This window comes from Adiantum capillus-veneris, chromosome 1 (assembly GCF_014529385.1).
Source record: "Adiantum capillus-veneris isolate H3 chromosome 1, ASM1452938v2, whole genome shotgun sequence".
In the NCBI taxonomy this organism is placed as follows: domain Eukaryota; kingdom Viridiplantae; phylum Streptophyta; class Polypodiopsida; order Polypodiales; family Pteridaceae; genus Adiantum; species Adiantum capillus-veneris.
In genome coordinates, this window is record NC_140931.1 from 186,278,659 (window position 1) to 186,288,265 (window position 9,607).

At 39.8% G+C, this 9,607-nt stretch overlaps 1 pseudogene; it reads right to left on the minus strand.

Moving 5' to 3' along the window:
* Positions 1 to 7,399: 7,399 nt before the first annotated feature.
* LOC147466165 (uncharacterized) lies at positions 7,400 to 9,187 on the minus strand (annotated as a pseudogene).
* Between the last annotated feature and the right edge of the window lie 420 nt (positions 9,188 to 9,607).

Here is a 9,607-nt window from a genome sequence, read left to right on the forward strand (position 1 = left end):
GGTTTCCGGTGAGTGATTTTCCTTCATGCACGATGGCTTCTCCTCATAATGGGGGCCTTACAAATGTGCGCTTTTACCACAGAAAATTACAAGGGTAAATCAGGCTCCGTACTTAACAATCTCCCACTTGGAGACTGATCTCCATACCAAACCTGTGACTGCTTTCCATCTTGGCTTCTTATCCTTGAATGACGGTTGAAGATGAGCAAAAGCTCAACTTCTCCTTGTTGACCACCTTTGTAAACATGTCTGCAGGATTTTCACTTGTATGCACCTTTCCTAGCTTTAGCTGTCCCTCTTCCAAAAGAGTGCGTATGAAGTGATATCTCACCTCAATGTGCTTTGTCCTTGAATGAAAGGCTGAGTTCTTTGCAAGATGGATAGCGCTTTGGCTATCACTGTACAAGACACAATTGTCTTGTTTGAATCCAAGCTCTTCTAAGAATCTGTGAAGCCACAGAATTTCTTTGCTTGCCTCCGTCATTGCTACATACTCTGCTTCCGTGGTAGAAAGTGAAACCACTTTCTGCAGCTTTGAAGCCCAGCTTACTGCTGTGCCTCCAACAGTGACACATAGCCAGTAGTGCTCCTTCGAGTATCTTTGTCACTTGCCATATCTGCATCAGCATACCGTTCTAGAAAAATATCAGTTCCTCCAAAATACAAAGCATTTTTTGTTGTCCCTTTTAGATACCTAAGTATCCACTTCACAGCTTGCCAATGCTCTTTACCTGGGTTGTCCATGAACCTACTCACAACTCCCACTACATGTGCAATGTCTGGCCTTGTCCAGACCATAGCGTACATTAGAGAACCTACTGCTGCAGCATATGGAACTTTAGACATATAGGCTATCTCCTCTTGTGTCTTTGGACACATATCCTTCGTTAGTTTAAAATGACCAGCCAAAGGTGTAGAAACTGGTTTTGCATTTTGCATTGCAAACCTTTCTAGTACCTTCTTGATGTAATCTTCTTGAGATAGCTTTATTGTCTTCTTCGTCCCGTCCCTTGATATTTTCATACCAAGTATCCTCTTTGCAGCACCTAAATCTTTCATTGAAAAAGATTTGGATAGCTCCTCTTTTAGGTCTTTGATGTCCTGCATGTTAGCATTTGCAATCAACATACAACATTAGGATGATGAATTTCCCATCTCCCAAATTCTTCGTATAGACGCAGTGATCCGAGTTGCATCTTGTGAATCCATGATCCAACATCCATCGATCAAACTTCAAGTACCATTGTCTTGATGCTTGCTTTAAACCATACAAGCTCTTCTTTAATTTGCAAACCATTTTCTCCTTACCTTTTACTTCATACCTTTTTGGTTGAAGCATGTAGATTTCCTCCTCTAAGTCACCATGAGGGAATGCCGTATTTACATCCATTTGCTCGAGATTTAGATCATGAGCAGCCACAAGGCTTAAGACAAGCTTAATTGAGTTCATTTTTACAACAGGAGAAAATATTTCATTGAAGTCAATACCTTTCTTTTGAGAAAAACCTTTTACCACAATCCTAGACTTGTACCTTTTCTTCCCACCTTCTTCTTCCTTCAGCTTGTACACCCATTTGTTTTGAAGTGCCCGCTTACCTTTAGACAACTCAACCAACTCCCATGTTTGGTTGCGATGTAGTGATTCCATCTCCACTTGCATGCTCTTTGTCCATTCTTCTTTGGATTCATGTTGCATGGCTTCTTCGTATGATTCCGGCTCTCCAGAATCTGAGATCAAGAGATGGTTGAAGCAAGGAACAAACCTTTCTGGAGGTCTACTTGCTCTTGTAGATCTTCGGGGAATAGGTTGAGGCTCCTCATTTGGTTGACGTTGTTGCACATTGTCACCGTTTGCAGTCCTTGAGTCTTCACCGTCCTCAAGCTCCATGTACTCATCACCTATTTCTTTTGTTTGTTTTCTTTCCAAGTAATCTTTGTACATATTTTTTTCATTAAAAATTACATCTCTACTCCTTAAGATTTTACCATCTTCAGGATTCCATAGGCGATACCCAAAGTCTCCTTCTCCATAGCCAATGAAGAAACACTTTTTGGACTTTGCATCTAGCTTTGATCTTAGGCTTCTATCTATGTGCATGAAAGCCTCACACCCAAACACTTTGAGAAATGCATAATTCACCGGTTTACCTGTCCATGCCTCTTCTGGAACTCCCCCATCCAATGCCGTTGAGGGTGACCGATTGATTAAGTACATAGACGTACTTACAGCTTCCGCCCAAATCTCAAGGGGTAGGCCTGCATGTAGCCGCATGCTTTGTGCTCGTTCCATGATTGTCCTGTTCATCCTTTCCAAAATCCCATTTTGTTGAGGTGTCCTTGGGGTTGTCCTTTGCCTCCGAATGCCATTGCTAGCACAAAAGCTTTCAAAAGCTTGGCTGCAATATTCACCTCCATTGTCGAATCTGAGGCATTTAACCTTGGTACCTGTTTCATTCTCCACATAGGCTTTCCACCTTTGAAATATGGAAAATACATCGGATTTATTCTTCATGACATAAACCCATGTTTTTCTAGTCGCATCGTCTATGAATGTTACATAGTACAATGAGCCACCAAGTGATGGTGTACTTGCAGGACCCCAAACATCAGAATGAACCAACTCAAGTTTTTTATTTTTTCTTTCATTTCCTGATTTTTGAAATTTTACCCTCTTTTGTTTACCATAAACACAATCTTCACAGAACTCTAAGTCCACTTCTTTCAAACCTGGTAGAAGCTTATTTGTTTGAAGGATTTGCATTCCTTTGGCACTCATATGCCCAAGTCGGTAGTGCCACACCGCACTGTCAACTTCTGTAGTTGCTGCACAAGCTGAAGGTTGCGTGCTAACAGTACACAAGTAAAGTGTACCGACTTTTTCTCCCTTGGCAACCACCAAAGATCCCTTTGAGATCTTCCACATTTTGTTTCCGAATGCAATGTTGTGACCTTCATCGTCCAATTGTCCTGTAGAGATCAAATTTTTGCGAAGAGAAGGAACATGCCTAACATCTTTAAACTTCCATTCATTTCCGTTAGCAGTTTTGACAGAAACTGTACCTTTGCCGACAATCTTACAAGCTTCATCATCTCCCAAGTATACATACCCAAAATTACCTTTGGTGTAGTCTTGGAAATGTTGCTTGTGTGGTGTCGCATGGAATGAAGCCCCAGAATCTACTATCCAGGAATTAAACACATTGTCTAATGAGAGAATTAGAGCATCTTGCTCTACTTTATCTGCCACATTGGCCTCCGATGTTGGCTTGTTGTTTTGAGACTCTGTCTCCTTCTTCTTCTTGGACCAGCAATCCTTCTTGACATGGCCCTTCTTGTCGCAGTTCCAACATTCAAGAACCGACTTTGTGCGTGACTTGCTCCGCCTTGAGCGATCACGATCCTTTTGGTTTTTGAACCTCTCCTTAGTCCTTCCTCTTGTTTCCACTGATAGTACAACACTTGATGATTCTCCTGTGCTTCTCCTTCGCATTTCCTCGCTTAGGAGAACACCGACAACATCATCAAACTTAAGAGTATTTGTGCCAGAGATAGAATTACTTACAGCCATCACAAGGCTGTCCCAACTATCCGGTAGAGATGATAGTATAAGGAGAGCTCGCACTTCGTCATAGAAATTGATTTTCATTGATCAAAGTTGACTTATGTTTGTGTTAAAGTCATTTAGGTGTTCTGCAACTGAACCATTCTCTGCCATCTTTAGATTGAACAAGCGCTTCATAAGAAATACCTTATTGGATGCCGATGGTTTCTCGTAGAAGTCGTCAAGTGACTTCATCAAGTCCTCCGTGGTCTTCATCTCCAAAACATTGAAGGCCACCATTGACGCCAAGCTTAACCGGATTGTTCCCAGTGCCTTTCGATCAAGGACAATCCATGCTTCATCTGCCATTGTTGCGGGCTTCTTCGCAAGACCGCCTAGTGGCAAATAGAGGTCCTTCTGGTAGAGATAGTCTTCAGTCTGCATCTTCCAATGTTGGTAGTTTTTGCCGTTGAACTTCTCAATCTTGAGCTTCCCTTCCTCCGCCATAACTCCAATCAATTCAAGGAATCCTTTCCTTGAGATAATTTAGCTACGAGCAAACCTTGCTCTGATACCAGTTGTTAGGAAATAAGACGTAGCTAAAGAGATTGTTGAGTAGATTACTTAATGGAGAGAGATAGATTTCACACACAAGAGATTATAGAGTAGAGAGAGAGAGAGTACACATGATATACGTGGTTCACCCAATAAGGGCTACGTCCACGGGAAAGCAGCCACTCAATGGCTTTAGCACTTCAAAAGAAGAAGTAGTTTACAAAGGGATCAAACCCTTAATAGAGCTCCGGCCTTGCTTCACTCTCACCACCTCACACTCACCTTGTTGCATCAACTTCACACTATGAAATGTGTGTAGAAATGGCCTCCTTTTATAGACCAAAAGGGCTGCCCTCTCTTATGAGAGACAGCCATGTGTAGCCGCCCTTGTGCGAATAAGTCCAAATCAGACCCTCCAATCCGCCCATGTGTGGCCGCCCTTGAGAAGACAAGTCCGCTTTTGAATTCGGCCACCGGCCATTGACTTTCGACCACCGGTCAACGGACCGGTTGTTTTCCGACCACTTTTCGGCCGCCGTCCGGCCATAATATTCCGGCGAAAAAAAAGTCTCGGGGACCTCCGCCCCCGAGGCCTCTAAAGTTGCCCCTGATTCTTGTTCGTGAAAATTTTGGTTTCCGGTGAGTGATTTTCCTTCACGCACGATGGCTTCTCCTCATAATGGGGGCCTTACAAATGTGCGCTTTTACCACAGAAAATTACAAGGGTAAATCAGGCTCCATACTTAACAGACCTTGCTTCCTTGAGCTTGGTTCTAAATTTCTTTTCCAAAACATCCCATGTATTGTTTGCGCTACAACATTCATCTATAAATTTCACATTTTTGTCACGGAGAGATGTGATAAGTATTCCTACATCTTCTTATCTTTGGCAATGACTTGTGCCTAACCTGCCTAGTTTAGGTGCCTTCACTTGATTTTTGGTCTAATGTTGCCTTCACTATTATCCAAAGATTATTTTATATGAGAGAATAGCTTGGATTAATCTTCCATGTGTAATCCTTCTCGATTAAATTTCTCAATTCCCTTTTCTCCTAGTATGCTCATGAAGAGGTTTTATCCCTTGCTTATTTACTGCGGCCACTTCTAGCTATGAAATTGGTAGATTTTGCAGGTGGTGGTGATTACAAGATAGGTTTTGTAGCTTTGGATGGTTGTGGTTGGGTCAGATGTATGTTGTCTGGTTGAGTACATTTGGCTCAAATGCCTTTTAAGACCATATTAGATAAAATAGGAAAAGTTTCATATTATGGGAATTTTGAAGTTGGTGCATTTTGCATAATGTGGGAAATTTTCACATATTTGGGACCCCCCCCCCCCCCCCCCCCCTTCCTCTCTCTCTCTCTCTTCCCAATCATGCAAATGCAACAAAGGAGCTTTCGAAGAGATTGATAGTTCTTAAAAAAAGGTGGTGTTTCTAAACAACATAAATAAAGGGAGATGAAAACAACATTTGGGCTTTTATATTTTTTAAGGATTTCATGCATCTTGATGGGATTGCATATCTCTAATTATATACAATCCTTGTTGAGATTTCTTAGCTTCCCTTGTTGGTATCTTTATTCTTGTATGCAATCCCAGATTTTAGGTCTCCATGAACAAACAATTACATCAGTAACTTTCCAAACATGAGGATTTACTTTTTTCTCTATCTAAAAGCCTTTCCACCAATCAACATAGACCTCCACATCTACCAAGCCACTTATTGTCGCACATTGTGTTGGATATTGTATCAGTACATTCTTAGAGTTGTGTGATTGTTTAATCCATTTCAATGTCTGACATAGCCATTGCAAGCCAAATAGGATACACATCTTGATTTAAAGGGAGCCATAGAACAAAATCTCCTTACTAGGTGGACATCTACAAGTGGGTTGAAGTCTTCCCTTGGTTTTTCTCTTTGAGGCCCACAATAATGATCATTTAATTCCTCATATTCTGAAAATCTTATGAGATCCAATTGGGTATCCATGGAATCAACAAATCTAGGACCTTGAGTTTTGGGCCAAAAATGCATGTGCAACCCAATATGGACGGGATGGGTTTATCAAAGCTCATGTATTACATCATTCATATAGTTTATCACATGTTTGTATTAGTGTGAATGAAAGATCCAATTCCAATGTTTGCCAAAATTTAATATAATCCTATATCCCTAGGATGACTTTGTAGTGGCCTTTAACATACCGAGCCATTGGTAATAGATGAGGGTCATCAACTACTAGCATTGACTTGCCATTGTTATCTTACTTCCATAGTGTAATACCATCACTTGGCCTCCAATCTGGTGTGGCACAATGTACTTTGTATTGCATCATTGGTGTGTCCCCATTCATGACAAGAAGTGAAATCGAAGCGATCATGAATGGTCTACGAGTGCATCCTGCAATTTTTTTGAAATAACATTTTAGACAACATAGATTTTATAGAAATTGCATTGAGGTTATATACATCATTTTTCAAACTAATAGACTAAAAGAGTAATAGATCAAAACCAAATTCTCAATTGATATTACATCTTGTACTAGTCAAATGGTCCTGGAAAACTCAGTAAGAGTAAAATGGTCCAAATAGCATTCCTGAAGTGCATTTTAAAAATCTACTATTTCCTAGGAATACGATGAAACTCCTACCAAAGATATTCTTACTTCACATTTGTACAATAAATCATGGACTTGGGACAATGCATCTTGTCAAGGTCTTGTGTGGAAGCACCAAAGCATGGTTATGGGACTATGCAAAATTTGTTCATTCAAGCATCGCCACTCATGAGACCAAGTATCTCATCATGGGATTGGGATAAAGCATCAAAGACTGGTTTTTAGACCAAGAATCCAACCATGGCCTTGGAATAAAGCTTTGGGAGTAATCACTCATTATTTGCATTTATGCATGACATGGGAAACAACTCATTGTAGATTGGTATAGGGAGCAAGCACATCGTTTTTCTAAGGCTTCACATTATCTTTCCAAAAGATTTATTTGTCCTAGGATTTAACAAAGCATGGACTTACGAGCTTTGTCCTTAGAGAAAACATGGTCTAAGGAGCATTGTCTTGAGAACAAGCTTGGTCCTAGGACCAAGCATCCAAGCTTTCAAAGTCTTGTGACCAGGCATTTGAGTGCAATCTTGGGAGCAAGAATCATATTATGGTATTCAAAGATAGCACCCAAGCATGGTCATGGGACCATCAAAACTTTGTGCATTTAATTTAAAGCATTTTCATGGGATTAGCTTTCAAGCATCCAATTTTTTTCTAAGGATAAAGCATCCAATCATGTCCTCTAGATAAAAAATCTTGGGACCAACCATGCCCTCTTTGCATTCATGCATGGCTTAAGAACATCTAGAGGCAAAACCACCTTGTGAACTCCATGTGTGGAATCTATAACCTGTTGTAAAAGCCTTCTTGCATCCTCCAAGACTTGATCCATCCATACTTCCTTGGCCAACCAAGGGATATAGAAATGATCTCCCAAAGGCATTCCAAAACTTTGGCGAAAGTTCTCATCTGCTCCCAAAAACTTTAGCAATTTTATTTTTAGCTCTTGAGAACATGTAGCACAAGATATAGAGTAGAGTTTCTCTATTGTAATCTTGAATTTTTCATCCTCAAAAGGAAGACTCCATAAAATTAGAAACCATTCTTCTCCATTAGCAGGATTCACCATGGATAGATTCTACAATAACCAAAAAAAATAAACAAACAAATCTTTTTATTATACTTTTAATAGAGTGTTGTACTCACCCTAGTCATGAGTCTATTGTAAGCTTTAACAACATTCCTCTTTGCTTGAATCTCAACCCTCAAACGTTCATCTTGTGACAAAGTAAGAGGTATCTTATTTAATGCTACCTGTAAATCAGATTTCCATTTATTCTGCATACATCATTTCAATAAAATGTATCAAGAACCAAAAAGATTATTAGAATCTTACCAAATCTTAACAAATTTAAGTACATACCCCATAAACCATGGGACCAAGGATAGATTGAGTAAGAGGATACCAAACCCTCTTTCCTGATTGTGCTTCTTGAGCCCTTTCTTTCTCCATTGACACTCGTTCAGCCTAAGTAAAATTTTCACTAATTTGAGACCCATCTAAAGAACAAATGGTACTTGTATGATACAAGTAGTCTTTGAGGTTGGTCTTAATGATTTCTTCTTCATTCATTCTACATAAACAATAAACCATAAAAAAATTACCTCAAGACGTATCATTAAAACAAAGAAAAAGAAAAATTTAATGTACAAATGAAAATAAGACTTACATGTTCAATCTTTGAAGAGCAGCAATTAATCTCAACTCCTCTTGTTGGTTAGGAACAATAAATTGTGCCAAAACCCTCACATGTTTCTTCTTGTCATTACGTGAGACCTCGCTTATGCTCTCTATCCAAGAGGCCGCTCGATGATTCCCTTCCCAGACAAAGAACATCTTTCCCTTCAACATGGATTATTGATCGTTGTTTTCAAGCTCATCCTCAAACTCTTTGTTAACCATATGCCAATACTTGTCCCAAGTTTTTGTAATGTCCTCATTAACATCTCTACTTGAACCATCAGGAAGATTTATGGATAAGATGAACATACCTTTCATCTTAAGGTACCCTTCTTCTTCAAAAACCTTCTTAAGTAGAGAAAGGTCCCTTCTAAGCTCTCGTACTCTCTCATTTATCAAACACCTACAAAGAGGAATCATAGGGGGTATACATCCTTTATTGAGGGTTAAACTGTCTATAAACTCGGAGCCTTGAGGCCTGATAATAGCTTGTGGGATGACCTCCTCAACCTCCTTGTCATCTGTCACCTTCTCATTGTCCTTCATACCCCCATCTACATCCTTATCATAATTAGTGGCCTCTTTATCTCCTTGATCATCATGAATGTCTTCTACTTGTTGATTAGCCTGAGCATTTTCAGCTTTATCAACTAATTTTTCGCTATCCTTGCTGCTAGCAACAGATTTCCTCTTCTTGCGTATGACTTTGGGTGAACCTTTTGTCCTCTTTCCAAAGCACAAATAAAGAACAAATAAGCATATCAACAAAAATATTAAACTTACGTACATTTAAAATTTCTTCAAAACAAGATGCTTATTTATGGGCCAAATTTAAAATTCAAAACTTAAGAACATGCATTTCAGTCAAAATCCGACATCACATGCATTGTGTGTGTGTGTGTGTGTGTGTGTGTGTGTTTTTGCGAAGGTCTTAGCATTGGCCTTCTATGCTTAAAACCAGCCCCACTCCTATGTATATGCATCATACACATCTCAACCAATCACCAATCCATACTGGGTACCTCCTACAATCAACGTATTGGCAAGAGATGCCAATTGAAGTACAATCAAACAGTAGCCTCTTCCAAAAATGGGGGAAGAGCCTCGGCACTTACACAAACACTCGAAATACTGTTGGTTTGAAATACTCCAGATAGTTTCTGACATTTTAAGTGCAATGGCATGTTAGAGGCAGTTTATAGCCAATGG